The following is a 16,262-nucleotide window of genomic DNA, read 5'->3' on the forward strand; positions in this document are numbered from 1 at the left end:
AGAATAAAGAAGAACAGTAATGTGTGCTCGATAGGGAGGGGGTGAAGATCTCGCAACGGTTCATATTTAATGCATAGAAATTTTGCCCATACTGTATAAGGTTCAGAGGTTGCTAGAAAATTAAAGACAAATAACAATGTCTTTAGAGAGATGCATGTGGAGAATGGATTACTCTTGGCTGGTTAAAAGAAGTCCAGAAGCCTCTTTTTTGTTCTATCTTGTGTCTTCAATTTGCATCTGTTGTATTGCTCTCTTCTTTTATCTGGTCCTTGACCTAGTGAAAAGCACGTTATTAGTGATTTCCCTCCCTTGAAAACTCATTAGGTCAACATTCCTTCTTGGCAAGGAGGGCAGAGCGCAACTCCCTTGAGCTTGGGTTGGTGTTGCTTCAGAGTTTTATTTGGGTCAAAACGAATAATCTGCCCATGAGTAAATATGAGTGGTATGCTTAATTAGGTAGGACTTGCATAGTGCTTGGTTGCAGTACACATTATTTCCTTCTAATTGCCTTGATTTGGGGTAAGATGTGGTTAGGATGGAGTAAATCAGTGACTTAAACTATTTTCCCTATGAGAATGTGTCCCTCTCAGGACCTTTACAGTTTCATCCAATTTCCACTTATTAGATGGCATGATTCTATAGCATTCTTCTATTGTATCATTTTTTTTTTTAAATCCTGAATTAATGAATGAACATGAGAATGAAATGAATGAATGAAATGGCCTAAAGGAAAGCTTCCGGCCTGGGATTCAGAGGACCTGGGTTCTAATCCCTGTCCTATCACTTGCCTGCTGTGTGATCTTGGGCAAGTCACATAACTTTTCTGTGTCTGTTTCCTCAATTCCCTCCTACTTGGACTGTGAGGGGCTGGGATGTGTGTGACCTGTTCATCTTGTATCCACCCCAGTGCTTAGGGTAGTGCTTTAGCACATAGTAAACACTTAAATTCCACCAGTATTATTGCATAGACACTTCTACAACACTTTTCATTTGTTGACCCCAGAATGCTCCATAAACGCTAATTTAATGAAATGTAAGCACATCAGTACACTCACTTCACAAAAGAATGTTATATTCCCTCTGCCATTTCAGTGGATTAGAAGATAAATATCCTATTATGCCAGCTCTGTCTTCCAACAGTTGCTCTTTTGTCTGTGAAAAATCACTTCAGATAGTAAGGGTGTTTGATTATCGAATGCTTTTGTTGGCCTAAAAATAACTCGAGCCTCAGTTTTTGTTGTTATTGTTCCCTGTAGATTTTCCTTGCCCAGAAACTTTATCCCCAAAGGTTAAATTACTACCTCTAAGCTTTAGAGTATCTGTTCATACCCACACAAATACTTAATACACAGGAGTCATTTGGTATGGCGGGTTTAAATTGCAGTGTAGTCATGAAACAAATGGTATTGTGTGTGTCCTCTGTTCTAATTTGGTATGGTCCACTTTTACCACTGGAGACATCCATTGATTTCCCCTTCGCGCTCCTCCAAAGCATTGTGCTTATGCTGTGCAAGATGCTGAAGCAGTTTGTTGAACATCTGACAGGGGCAGAATCCTTATGCCAGTGCTTAACCTCTTTTAAGACTTCATGCCTGGCCTGCTTGCTGGCTATGCTGTTGGTGGTCCAGACAGCTGTATAATAACTCATGGCAATTATACACAGTTGAATTGCAAAGAAAATGATTGGTTGGTGGTTTTTCTTTGCCATTTGGTTCTAATTCATCAGTGTGAAATATATTCTTTCCTTTCCCTGCCTTTTATAATGTATTCAAAGTTTGATTCCTCACAAATTACGCATCATCAATGGATACAGCTTCTTTATTACAAACTGGAAAAAAAAATAGGATCTTTTTATACCTCCATTTGGTGTGAAAGCCTACTCTCCTCATATTGTATATATGTCATAGATACCCTTTAGTCTTGTTTGACTCTTTGGAACCAGGTTGAGTCAGACAGTCTTTGTGACAGCACAGAGTATACTTCAGAAACTGAAGACATATCCTTACTGTATTGTTTTGGATTAAACAACCCTTAAAATCTGATCCTTTGGAAAATAAAAAATAACATGATTTGATTTGGCGTTACAAATCATATGGTATGTTTTAAAATTAATATACATTCAATCTAGTATTCTAATCAGGAATCTTATTGAGGTCAGGCATCCCACAAGATATGGCCTCAGTATGGTGTGTTTTGAATGGCTGTATGGGGGGATGTTTTCCCATATATTTGCCTGCAATTAGGTTAGTTCTAAAACCAGCCCCGCACCCATGACCATCCCAATTACCTGTAACTACCCCACTGCTTAGTACAGTGCCTGGCACATAGTAAGTTTTTAACAAATACTATTATTGTTATATTAATATATTTTGATATTATATTAATACCACTAATAAAATGGGCATTAAGACTGTGAGCCCCATATGAGATAGGAATTGTGTCCAAACTGATTAACTTCTATCTACCCCAGCACTTAGAACAATGCTTAACACATGAAAAGTGCTTAACAAATGCCATTATTATTAATATTAAACCCTGGAGTAGATACAAGGTAATCAGATTGAACACAATCCCTGTCTCACCTGGGGCTCAGACCAACTGGGATATATTGGTTTTGGAGTCAGAGATTCTGACCAAGAAAGATAAGTGGGAAAAAGAGAGAGAGATAGAGAGTAAGAATAGTATGATGCAAGGGATAAAGGAGAGTCTGTTTTCACTGTTAGTGCAGCTACTGCTCTGCTTTGCTCCTGCCCCTTCCCACTTGGGGAGTGTGAACTGACCATGGGCTTTTAAAATATAAATTGAGGTGCTGCTGCCTCATTTCCTTTCCTCCCTTTCTCTCCTTCCCCCTCCCATCCAATTTGCCACATTAATGCTGCCTCTACACAGGCAGAACAATGGCCTTAACCCTAGCAGATGCTCCTTAATCCCCTAGCGATTTGAATTAGCTGCTCTCCCACTGTGAAACACGGCAACAGCCACCATCTAGTCCTCTAGGAGCTGTACTGGGCTGTTAAAAGAATCTGTTATCCTTTTATGCTAAGCACAGAGAAAAGAGCTTGGTCAGAATGGTATGGGAGAATGTGATTTAGAAAACTAGGAGATGTCTGCTCCTTTTGGAAGAGAAGTGTTTTCACTCCCATGGAACTGGCAGTGAAGAGCTTTGCCCTCACATGTTTTGGGTCAAACAGGGCAGCTGTAGCTCGTCCACACCACATCTTGGAGCTGGGAAAGATTTGGAATGGGGCCAAGGTGTCAGCTTCTCTTCTTGTCCTTTGGCAGCACGTGGCGGCTCCCCTGCCTAGCTTCTGCAGGGTGTTCTCACCTCTGAGGATGCAAATTACTCGGCTCAGCCACTTGACTGCTGTGTGACCTTGGGCAAGCCGCTTAACTTCTCTGGGCCTCAGGGACCTCATCTGTAAAATGGATATTAAGACTGTGAGCCCCAGGGGGGATAACCTGATTACCTCGTATCTACCCCAGTGCCTAGAACAGTGCTTGGCACCTAGTAAGTGCTAAACAAATATCATCATCATCATTATTATTATTTCTTCACCACTGAACCTGCCCCCCCAGGAGGCTATGGGAGCTCTAGGAATGAAGCTGGTTCTGGAGTTCTGGCTACTCTTCACCCTGTAATATTCTGAGACATCATTCTGTGCACCTCTCCCCAGTTCTCAAAAACTCTCTTAAGACTGCCTCTCCTTGAATGCATCAAACAGAAACTCCTGACCTTTTAGGGCACTAATCAGCTCTTTCCCTCTCAACTTCTCATTCCTCTCTTACTAAAACCCAGCTGGCACACTTTGCTCGAAGATTAACGTATCCACCATAGCTTGCTCTTGTCTCTCTCACCATTGACCTCTTATTCATGCCCTCCCTTCTGGCAGGAACTCCCTCTTCCATCCTATCTGGGCGACCACTGCTCTCCCCATCATCAGGCCCTTGTAAAATCACATCCCCTCCAGGAGGCCTTCCCTGACCAATTTCTCCTCTCCCCACCCTCTGCATCCATAAGCATTTAGATATTCAGCCTCTTCTTCTGCCCCATCGCACTCACATCCCATATCTCTAAACTCTGTTGCTTCCTGCTATCTGTAATTTATTTTAACATCTGTCTGAAATCAACCAGTGGTATTTATTGAATGCTTAATGTGTGCAGAGCAGTGTGCTAAGTGCTTGGGAGAATATAATAGAGTAGAGTAGTTAAACATAATTCCTGCCCAAAAAGAGCTTACAGTCTAGAGGGGGACTGTACCATTACTTCACCCAACTTTCCCATCCCAGTTGACAATGCTGTCATTCTTTGAATTATGCTTGTCTTGCCAATTTTCAACTTTCACACTGAGTCTGTTGCTAAATCCTATTGGATTTTCCATCAGGGTGTTTTCCTGGATCCACCACTTTCTGTTTCTTCAGCTACTTGCCATATCCCTGGCTTGATTTATGGGTTCCCTCATTGGTGTCCCTATCTCTGGTCTCTCCTCTCTCCAGTCTAAATTTTGTTCTGCTGGCCAGGTCCTTTTCCAAAGTGTCATTCTGCATACATTGCTTCATTTCTCAGCACCCTTCAGGGGCTATCTATTCCTCTCTGCATAAGGCAGAGAATCTTAACCACTGGCTTTGGTTTTCTCTTTCAGTTCTCCCACTAGCTCACAATCTTCATTCATTAAAGACTGACTGCCCAGTGCCTCATCCTTGACTCTCCCATCTCTGACATCTTACCAATACTGTTCCTCCTGTTTGGAATTTCCTCTCCCTTGGAATTTCCCTTCCCTTCAAGTCTACCAAACCCCAACTGTCCCTATCTTTTCCAACCTTTTGAAATTTCACCTTCTAGTAGGCATACTCAATTAATTTTCTTTCCCAAGGTCACATCAATCAATAATATTTATTGAGTGTTATTGTGAGCAGGGCAGTATACTAAGCACTTGGAAGAGTACAGTATAACAGAATTAGCAGACATATTCCCTGCCCATAACAGGCTCTCAGTGTAGTCTTTCCTAGAGTCTGTCCACAGTTTATCCTGCCAACTTCCTCCTCAGCACATATGCCATCCCAACCACCTGTGGCACTTTTGTTCATTTACATTTATTTATTCACCTATTTATGTATCTTTCCATTCTCTTTTTTCTCCTATGTGTAAGTAATTTTGTGTTTCTCTCCCCGTGAAATTATAAACTTCCAGAGGGCAAGAATTTTTCCCTTTACCGTTTTTGCAAGTTCATTGTGGGCAAGGAATGTGTGTGCTATATTGTTGTGTTGTCTCTCCCAAGCTCTTAGTACAGTGCTCTGCACACAGTAAGCACTCAGTCAATACAGTTGATTGATTGTACTCTGGCAAGAACTTATTACGGTACTCTGCACACTGTAGGTGCTTAACAAATATTGTTGATTGATTGCTAAATGCAACTTGGCTTTAAAGTTTTCAAAATCAAGGATGACCCCAGAGTTTTCATAACAAGAGCCTCAAGGGCTTTAACCTCAAATTGTAAGCTTTTAAGGTGCATATCCTGGTTCTGCTAATGACTAGCTGGCTTCTTGTTCTGTTGTCAGGGCCCGTGTTGCTCTCCTGGCACTCTTGATCCTGTTTGCATTGTAGGGAAAAATTAGAGGGGGCAATGGGCCCTAGTGTTAGGAGCCCCAATGCCCCAGTTGCATTTTAGGGATCCCTGGGAAATATTTCCAGACTTCCATGTGGTAAAACAGCCCAGTAACAAGCACCTTGCTCCTGGTTTACACAACCACACTACTGAGAACTTTACCCCAGGGCCACTGTTCGAGAGGAAGGGTTATGGCATATGTCCAGGCTACCATATTTCACAGTGCAATTGGTCTTTTATGGGATTATTGAAAATGACTCTCAGTTCTAAGACCTTCACATCTACTCCTTCTAGGGCTGCTCTGAATCATTCCATATTTGTGGACTCTTTATGCCCTTCTAAGTGGATTGTCTTGAGTTTGTATTTAATTTCATAGCCCCACTTGATTTAGAATGTAATTCCAGTGGGTCTAGATTGTTTTGAAGTTGAATCTGTCTTTCCAAGCACTTTGTGGACAACCGAAAGTATCATAGACACATGTTAAAATGTCTTAAATGTCTACATTTGAGTGAGAAACGCAAGATCTTTGAACCTTAATTCTTTGCTCTAAATATTGTTCCGCTCTCAAAAAGCATGTTTTAAACGTTTGTTGGGCATCTTGCTGAGCTGGGCCCTGAACAAAGGAAGTTGAGTATAGCCTCTGCCCTCTAGGATCTTATCAATTAAATTAGACATCCTAGGCAGTCAGGATTCTCTAAAAAAGCAGCCCATCATTTTCAATAATTTACTTCCCTATTAAGGTTGTCAGTAAAGATGCCATTAATGGCTCTTGAGATATGGCCAACCTTTTTCTGTTCAGAAACCACCAACTTGCAGCAGATTGACTACTGAAGAGCTGTCAATTGATACTGGATCAAATTTGAAGCAGTGGCCTGGTAGTGAAAGATTCAGTATCCCATTACCAATGCCTCAGGCTAGTCTCTCCCATTTTCCATTAGCTGCCCCCCCTGCAACTTCCATCTGGAAACTCTTTAGTGCCAGAAGTGTTATGATTTTTCTCTTGTCCCTAATCATACTTTTGTCAGCTTTCTCACTCCATGTTATGAGGTTTGGTCCTTCCCTTTTGCTACTGTTCTTCTAGAAACAACTCTCATATAGCCTGAAGTGAACAAATGCTGATCCTTGCGGGATGATGTATTTTCTTTCTTTTTTGCTGGATTGCCTCAAGTTTTTTCCCCTCCTGTTTTTCTCCCTTGTCAGAACCTCCATATTATTCCATTCCTTTGCAAATTCCCAGCTCTTTACCCTTCCATTTCTTCATCCTTGATTCACCACCCTCTTTTCTTTTTGGTCTTTGTGAGTTTCTTTCAATAAATAATCTACAGTATCACAGCGGGAAGGACATGGGACTTTGGAGTGAGGAGGCCTGGGTTTGAGTCCCAGGTCTGCCACTGGCTTACAATGTGAATTTGGGAAAGTCAGTTAACCTCTCTGGGTCTCAGTTTCACCATCTTTAAAATGTGAATGAGAGATTGTGATCCCTCTTTGGGGCAGGAAGTGTCTCATATCTGTCCCAAAGTCTAGCACATATTATTACAGAGTAAACATTTAATAAATGCCTCACTCTAATTCCAAGATTTCCAGTGAGGTGCTATCTATGCATTTTACATCATGCTGATTACTGGTTTTGGTCTGTCAGAGCAAATCAAAGAGTGCTGGAGGAGTGTCACGGGAGCAGATGAATAACTTCTGAAGCGTAGTAAAGGGAGGGACTCTGTCTTTGCTGCTGGACCTTAGGAAGCCAGAGTTCCCTTGCTTTGCTTCCAGATGGACTGGTTTGTTTATCTGTGGCGATGTCTATTACCTTGGAACAAAGCTTAAAGGAAGGTGAGACCGGTGTGAATGTCATATATGAACCTATAGAGTCACTTGAGAATCATAAATCAGCCCTGCTAGACTGTGTGCTAAATGCATGATCTATTGATGTAGAATAGATTTCATAATGCTGTGAACATGGAGAAAGAGTCATTGCCATGATTTAGAACAACTCCCAGAAGTTCCAGGAGAGAAAGATAAGGTGGGAGGAGGAATGGGTCTATTAAGGCATTTCTACTGCCTCCTACATAGGGTCCTCTGTGGTGGCTCATTGAAGAGAATTTCTGGGAAAACTTTTATTTTTTTAAATCCTTCTCTGCACAAAAGTAGGCAGGATTTGGCAGAACCTGCCGAGAAACCGGATAACCTTTCCATTCATTTATCAAAGTGCTTATGGTTCCTGTTTCAAAGGAGATGAAACATTAAAAATGGAGTAGGAAGAGTTAGCTAATCTCTGTCCTGAACATTTTAATGAAATGAATTGTGAAAAATCTCCTGCAGCTCCATTTGGTTTTGCCAATTCTTTGGTTTGTGGCACTGGGAGCACAAGGTGCTATGGAAATTTTTCAGTCACATGTTGAAAGGAGCAAATCTAATAAAAACCAAAGAAAAAATTTGAAAAGAGGACAATTAAATGACTGCTTGTCAACAAATATTTGTTAATAAGAATGCAAGAGGAAGAGGCCTTTTCTTTGATCAGATATTTATTCGCTTGAACTTGTGATTGGAGACTGAGTTACTTTATATGTGATTGAGCAGGTGATCTCTTAACAACTAGATGTTTAAGATTATTAGCTGCCTGGAATGTCAGGAATTTATTATGTCCATGACTGTGCTGCATTTAAAAATGGTTTAAAGTAATAGCTGGTCACGTTTTGTTGTGATCCAAATTATATTCTATTAATAAAGCATACTTGAGAATAATACATGTGAAAAAACCCTTAAAGGAAGATCCCCTTTAATTACTACCAAATAGTCTGTATCAGCCTGCTAAAGTTTCTAGTATGCGCCCATGTGTGTCCACATTCACAAACACATACTTGCCTTTTATATTCAAAGAATACACTACTGTAGGTGAATTCAGTATTTGTGTGGCTGAAAAGGTCAATGTCCCAGTCACATTGTGCACACAAAAAGGTCGTCTCTTTCTTTGTTGTGTTTAATGATTTCATTGCTTGGTGTTGTTTAGTCTTTTGCTTTCTTCTCTCTTCTTCTTAATGAAGCTTTGTTCATAAAGAGCCACTTCTTTTTTGATAGCAGTGAGCCCTGCTGTTCTTTCCTCAGTAATTGACTCCCAGTTTCTGCCTGGTTTGTCACATTGTCTGAAGCTTTGTACCATGTCTTTAAAATGTTCCCTCTGCCCTCCTTGTTTTGGTTTTCCAATTTTAGCTCTCCAGCCATTGTTTAGGGTAACTTCTTGTTTTTATTCTCCATACATGACCCACCTAAGCATAGCTCATTGTAGGCAGGGAACGTCTGTACCAATTTTGCTATATTGTACTCTCCCAAGAGCTTAGAACAGTGCGGTACACACAGTAAGCATTCAGTAAAGACCATAGATTGACTGTGTAGAGGTGAATGTAGTTTCGATGCCAAGAATCTGAATGTATTCCATAACTTCATTATTTATGATTTTAGTTGATAAAATGGAATTGTTCTAGGAGCGATATGTGGTGTCTGTGGGATCCAGGTATTAATAACAGTATTCGTTAAGCGCTTACTATATGCCTAGCATTGTACTGAGCACTACAAGATATTTGGGTTGGACACAGTCCCTGACCCACATAGGGTTCATAGTGTAAGGAGGAAGGAGAACAGATATTTCACGTACAGACTAGGAAACTGAGGCACAGAGCAGTTAAGTGCCCAAAGCCACCCAGCAGACAGGTGGCAGGGCCTGAATTAAAATCCAGGTCCCCTGACTCCCCGGCCCGGACTCTTTACCGTAGGCCACAGTACAGTGATTGGCACGTAGTAAGTGCTTAACAAATACCATTATTAGTATTTGCACTACATCTGTATGAAATTATTCTCTATTTTCTCTCCTTGGTGCCAACGTTAGTTGTAGAGATTGTGGGCAACACTTCACCTCTGTAAACTTTGTTTGGCCTGGCACCCGATAGCAAACTGCTGCCTTACTCTGTTTGACAGTCGCCCATAAGGTGTGTTGGCCTTTTCAATTAGGTTTTCTACTTGATGATGATGATAAGGATGGTATTTAAGTGCTCTATGAGTCAAACACTGTTCTAAGCATTGGGATAGATACAAAGTAATCAGGTTGTCCCACATGGAGCTCACAGTCTCAATCCCCATTTTACAGATGAAGTAATTGAGGCACAGAGAAGTTGTGACTTGCCCAAAGTCACACAGGTAAGTGGCAGAACCTGGATTAGAACCCTCTCCTTGTGACTCCCAAGCCTGTGCTCTTTCCACTAAGCCACGCTGCTACTTCCTTGTCTATCTTCCTGGTGTTGGTTAGTGTGCTGCCTAGGTAACAGAATTCTGTGACAGGTTTTAGCACTGTGTTGCTAATATAAATTTTGGTTGGGTGAATGGCTTTTCTGGTGGAGGCTGATACATCACCTCAAATTTCTCTTGATTTATTGTCAGCATGTAATGCCTGGCTGTTTTGGTGAAAGAGTTTACAATCATCTGCATGTCTTATTGGGTAAGAATTCCTCGGGTGCAGTCCACTGCGTAGAGTAGATCTTGAATAGCCAATTCTAGGACTTAGGTTATGCCTGAAATTAGTTGTTGGAAAGCTTTATCCAGAGGAATTCTATCACCCAGGCCCCTTGTTGCGTCTTCATTGTGGACAGAGAACGTGTCTACCAACTCTGGTACATCGTACTTTTCCAAGCCTGTGCTCTTGCCACTAGGCCATGCTGCTCCTCCTCAGTATATAAAGAGCACTTCACACCAAATTGTTCTTCAGTTTTATATTCAATTGCAATCAGGGCAGACTCTTATTGGGCCCATTTCTTCTCTGGAAAACCTGACTCCTGGTACCCTCTTTTATTTTTAACTCTGTTCATTGAGCTCAGGCTGTGTGATCTTGAAACCATTCTGAAAGTTTGCAGATTTATTTTTATCTAATGATAGGTTGTATTTCTTCAGGGATTCCCACATTGTAAACTAGGAAGTTTATTGCCTTGTCATTGGTTGATTTGGATTTTTGTTTCCTGGTGAGTTGCCATGTTGTGTGTTAATTGTGCCTTGTCATGGATTGTTTGCTGCAAAACTCTTTGCCTTAGCTGAAGTGAAAGCACAAGAAACCTCCAGTTCATCCCATGTTAAAATAGAATTGTTCAGAATTGGAATGCAAACCATAATTTAGCTAGAAGAGGAAACACCCATTAATAGTAGAAGCCAGGAGCTGAAGTGGGCAGAAAATAATCCTGGCTAACATAACTAAAGGGCTCCTAATCCTCACAGAGAGAACCTCTATACTGTAAGAGCCTCCTCCTTTGGGTGACTCTTACAAGGAAGAATAACCAGACTTTATCTGCAGATAAACATGAAGTAGCACAATGCAGTGTCAGCATTACATTCTAAGATGACATGCTTATAGTCTACATTTTAGACTGTAAACTCATCTCTACCAACTCTATTGTATTGTAGTCTTATAAATACAGTTCTCTGCACACAGTAAGCACTCAATAAGGCACATTTCCTCCAAGAAGTCTTTCCTCCTCTCCTCTTCTCTCACTCCTTTCTACGCCACTCTTACTTGCTTCTTCGTCCTCCTTCCCATCCCCACAGCACATATGTATATATCTGTAATATATTTATCTATTCATTCAGTTATATTAATATCTGTCTTCCCCTCCAGACTGCGAGTTGTTGTGGGCAGGAATATGTCTGTTGTTTTATTGCACTCTCACGAGCGCTTAGTACAGTGCTTTGCGCACCGTAAGTGCTCAGTAAATGTGAATGAATGAATGAATGAATAAATGAATACCATCGAATATCAGGGCACAAAGCAAAAGTCCTACTTTCTTCTACATTCATGGCACCATTGCACATTGGAGAAGAGCATGGTCACTATAGAAAGATCCCTGAATCGGAAACTCTAAGATCAAGAATCTCTTTTCCATTTTGCTTCCATCTTGTGATGATGATGATGATGATAATAATAATAATGGTATTTGTTAAGTGCTTACTATGTGCCAGACACTGTACTAAGTGCTGGCGTGGGTACAAGCATATCGGGTTGCACACAGCTCCTGTCCCATGTAAAGCTCACACTCAATCCCCAGTTTACAGATGAGGTAACAGGCCCAGAGAAGTTAAGTGACTTACCCAGGTTCACACTGCAGACAAGTGGTGGAGCCAGGATTAAAACCCATGACCTTCTGACTCCCAGGTCCAGGCTCTATCCACTGTGCCACACAGCTTCTCTTGTGTGACGTAAGCAAATGATTATGTCTTTTGGCTTAACGTTTCTCACTTGTAAAATGGCAATATTACTACCTGACTAAATATATTGAGAGAATGTCCAAGGCATTGATTGCTATAAAGTGGATAAACTGCCTCAGAAAAATATTTTATATAATAGTAGACTGGACCTATTTCCTCCTTCATGCACCCTGAGATTGGAGAGGAGACCCTTGCTTCACGCTTCTCTACTCATGTCTTCATCCAGGACCACATCCAGAGAAAGAGGAATGGCCTGACCAAACACCTAGATCTGTGCTTTTTGGAAAAGCCCTGTACATATGCAGAAAGCGTCAGAGAATGCACGCTTCCAAGGCCTGGTGTCAGCCATGTCTCCTTTGAGACATGGATATAGAGATTTACATATGTGTGCTGTAGATGCATGCACATGTGTGCACATTTTCCCCTTTTCCTCCCCTGAAAAACGGGTACTTGTGCATATTCACAGCTTGTTCTCTTCCTTACCGGGACAGTGAATCAGGCTCTGGCCGATTATCATGCATAAAAAGTGCAAAAGTGAGATGTATCTTCAAACTTTAGAAGAGATAAAATCATTTCATGATGACCTTTAGTTTTCTTATATTTAAAAGAGTAAAGTAAAACTCTTTGTTAGGCATACTGATTTTTAAAAGAAGCCCTGAAGGTAAATTTAAGACACTGTACTAAGTGCTGGTTGGATGCAAGCAAATCAAGTTGGACCCAGTCCCTGTACCATGTGGAGCTCATAGTCTCAATCCTCATGTTACAGATGAGGTAACTGAGGCCCACAGCAGAAAAGTGACTTGCCCAAGATTACACAGCAGACATGTGGTGGAACCAGGATTAGAACCCATGACCTTCTGACTCCCAGGCCCGTGCTCTATCCACTATGCCGTGCAGCTTCTTAATTATCTTGTCATCCACCTGCCTTTAGGCAATATTCTACTTTAACCAAAAAGATACCGTACTTTCTCACAGTTGATAAAAATATTTCTTTAAACATATCAACTTGTCTTAAATTTTCTCCCCCCACCCCAAACACTTCTTTCGCCTATAACTATATTATTAAATGCAGTTTTCTTTATAATGATAATAATAATGTTGGCATTAGTTAAATGCTTACTTTGTGCCAAGCACTATTCTACGTGCTAGGGTAGATACAAGGTAATCAGGTTGTCCCAAGTAGGGTTCACAGTCTTCATCCTCATTTTACAGATGAAGTAACTGAGGCACAAAGAAGTGAAGTGACTTGTCTAAGGTCACACAGCTGACAAGTGGCAGAGTTGGGATTAGAACCCATGACCTCTGACTCCCAAGCCCGGGGTCTTTCCACTGAGCCACACTCCTTTATGTTCAACTTTGGCAGCTCTGTCTGAATGCTGATGGTAATATGCATTATTCCTGTGAGAAACTGATCCTAATATTGAAATTAATCACAAATGGAACATCTGTAAGACCAGTGCAGATATTGTCAAGCTGATTGTTAATTAGCAAGGTTAATAAAATTTGAAGGCGGTGTTTAAAGTCTTCCTGCAGAACTAAAATTATAGTAAATGGTATTGAAACACTGTTTAATGCTTCAAAGCTCATTATGAAAATGGAATCTAAAATGGGAAAGATAATATTACAGTCCATATGTTAGTCATATCTCCGACTCCAAGATAAAACTGGCAGTCTTTTTAAAGCTGCCTCATTGAATTAATTTTATTTTCTTCTAAACTGCTAATTTTCAGGAACTGATTTTTCTTAATATTTTATAAACATAACGAAAACACAGTTACCATATTGAATATTCAATTACCATGTTGCAACACACACCCAGTAAAGCCAGAGCAAAAAGGTATTGCTAAGGTATTGGTTGCATAATGGGCCAGATCACAAAGACAACACCACAGAGTTCTTGGGAATGATGATCGTAAAAAGAATGATTTGGGGGAGGGGGAGATGGGTTTTTCTAAGTGCCCATCCATCATTAGATTTCTCACTGATTTGTCACAGAATTAACTCTTTTTAGGTAGACTGTGAGCCCGTCATTGGGCAGGGATTGTCTCTATCTGTTGCCTAATTGTATATTCCAAGTGCTTAGTACAGTGCTTTGCACATGGTAAGCGCTCAATAAATACTATTGAATGAATGAATATGGAAAAAAGTAAAAAAAAAAAAGTAGTGATAGGAGGTGCAAATTTTAGCACTGAATTTTAGTTTTTAAGAATATTGATATATATTTCTTTCATCAAGTGTCTTCCACTCTGCTCTAAAATGTTCCGCATGGTGGCCATTTTTTTTTCCCTACACTGAGCACATACTTTGATACAGGCATACCCCCAGTTCTGAACAACCACAGTACATAAAATCCAGAGATACGCACTCTGGAACAGAGTCCAGCAGTTATTGTGTTAAGTAAGCCTCACCAAATTTTCAAGCCCTAGATATCGCTAGTACAATTGGAGCGATTAAATGTTCTAAGAATTGGACATTAAATTTAGGCCTTGTTTTAGTGAGTTTTTAATTTAAGTAAGTAGACTGTTGTAATGCAAACAAAGGAAAGGTGCTGATACACTCAAGGGAGTTGTTTCTAATCTCCATCCCTCAGCGTCCTTCTCTGCAAAAATATTCAGAGATCTTTAAGATACCACTGATTCCCATGGCAGAAGGTTGGTACAATCTAAGATTTACTCTATAATTATTTCCTCTAATCTTTGATCTTCTTGTCTTCAGTAAGTTGAAGGCAGTGAAAAACATAGTTATCAGTGATGTCGTAAGGCTTAATTAGTTGATTGAAGTTGTTGGTAGAAAAAAATATTTTTAATGGCTTGAAATAAAAATCTCTTAATGATAAAGGACACCACAGAATGAATGGGGCATGTTATATAAATATATATATATATATATATTTTTTTCAGAAGAGAAGCCCATTTAGTGGTTATCAGAAAATTAGGCTACTACAGGTACTGCCCTTTGGTTGGGAAATTCTTCAAGCGTGTGTTTAAATAAGGTTCTCTTGAAGGTATCTTTTCGTAGACTTGATATCAAGCTGGAAATACAAGAATGTATTTGGGTTTAGTGCTCCAACTGTGACTCTGTAATCAAATTTTCATTTGCTGTGCTACGGTAGGACTTCAATGTCTTCAAATTCCTCAAAGGATGATCTGGAGGGAAATAGGGTTCAAGAGAAATACAGTGGGACAAAAATCACAAGTTGTTTTTCCTCCTTTTTTTCCTTTCACCTGTATTTGACCTTTGGATGGTCTAGAAATTCATTCCCATATCTTGACTGGGAAGTTCCAAAGTGTGAATTGACATCTTTGAAGGGAATTGGAATTTAGACTTGGTGTAATTGAAGATGAACTGTTAGAAGTCCCAGCAAAAGTGGTGTGGTTAAAACCATTTCCTTCAGGAGTAGCTGCAGAATTACAGGAAAGAATGCAGAGGGAAAACGGACAAAGCCCACAGTGCCGAAGGGCTGGTTTTCCCTACACTTCCCAGAAACTGTTGGACCATTAAGGGAAGAGTCTGGCTTCCCTGCCCAAGGTGGGAGAGGGCCACGGTCCTGAGGGCGGGGCTGAGTTTTCCTCAGAGGGAGTTTGGAGAAGAGGCATCAGTGAGGATTTTCCTGCTGTGGCTTGCTGCTCCTGATCTCCAGGTTGGAACCACAGCAGTAGTTCAACTTTGAAGAAGCAACGTGGCCTAATGCATAAAGTGTGGGACTCGAGCCAGGAGACCTGGGTCCCAGTTCTAACTCTGCCACTTGCCTGTAGTGCATGACCTTGGGCAAGTCCCTTGACTTCTCTGTGCCTCAGTTCTAATCCCAGCTCTACCACGTCTGCTGTGTATCCTTGAGCAAGTCACTTCACTTCTCTGGTTCTCAGTTATCTCTCCTGTAAAATGGGGATTAAAAGTGTGAGCCTTTTGTGGGACAGGGACTATGTCCACTGACTATCTTGTATCTCCCCCAGCACTTAGAATAATGATTGGCACATAGTAAGCATTTAACAAGCACTGTAATTATTATTATTATCATTATCTGTAAAATGGGGATAAAGTACGTATTCTCCCTCCCCCTTAGACTCAGCGTTATTGGGTCAGGGACTGTGCTGTTCTGATTATCCTGTATTTATTGCTATTAGCACAATGTACCTGGCAAATAAACTTATTACTTAGTAAAGTATTTTTCTTTACTTAAATTATTCATAGGGTAAAAAACAAAGCCAGGATGATCTGATTTGACCTAGTGGGAACTTGATTTTAATCTAAATTCTTTTCCATCCACTTTCCCCAAGCATAGCCTTAGACTGCCCAAGAGGCTGAGATGACTCTGAATGGCTTCTGATAATCAGGCAATGAGCTTTGTATTTGCAGCTTTATAACTCTCTGCCTCTAAATATCATTCTTTAATGATGAACAGCAAACTGTTCTTTCCAGATTGTC

General features: G+C 40.6%; 1 protein-coding gene across 1 annotated transcript in view; it reads left to right on the forward strand.

The window, feature by feature from the left end:
• The window catches only part of ANO10 (anoctamin 10), a 226,949-nt gene that overhangs the window by 76,799 nt on the left and 133,888 nt on the right, over positions 1–16,262 (forward strand). The window lies entirely within an intron of this gene.

This window comes from Ornithorhynchus anatinus, chromosome 8 (assembly GCF_004115215.2).
Source record: "Ornithorhynchus anatinus isolate Pmale09 chromosome 8, mOrnAna1.pri.v4, whole genome shotgun sequence".
Taxonomy (NCBI): domain Eukaryota; kingdom Metazoa; phylum Chordata; class Mammalia; order Monotremata; family Ornithorhynchidae; genus Ornithorhynchus; species Ornithorhynchus anatinus.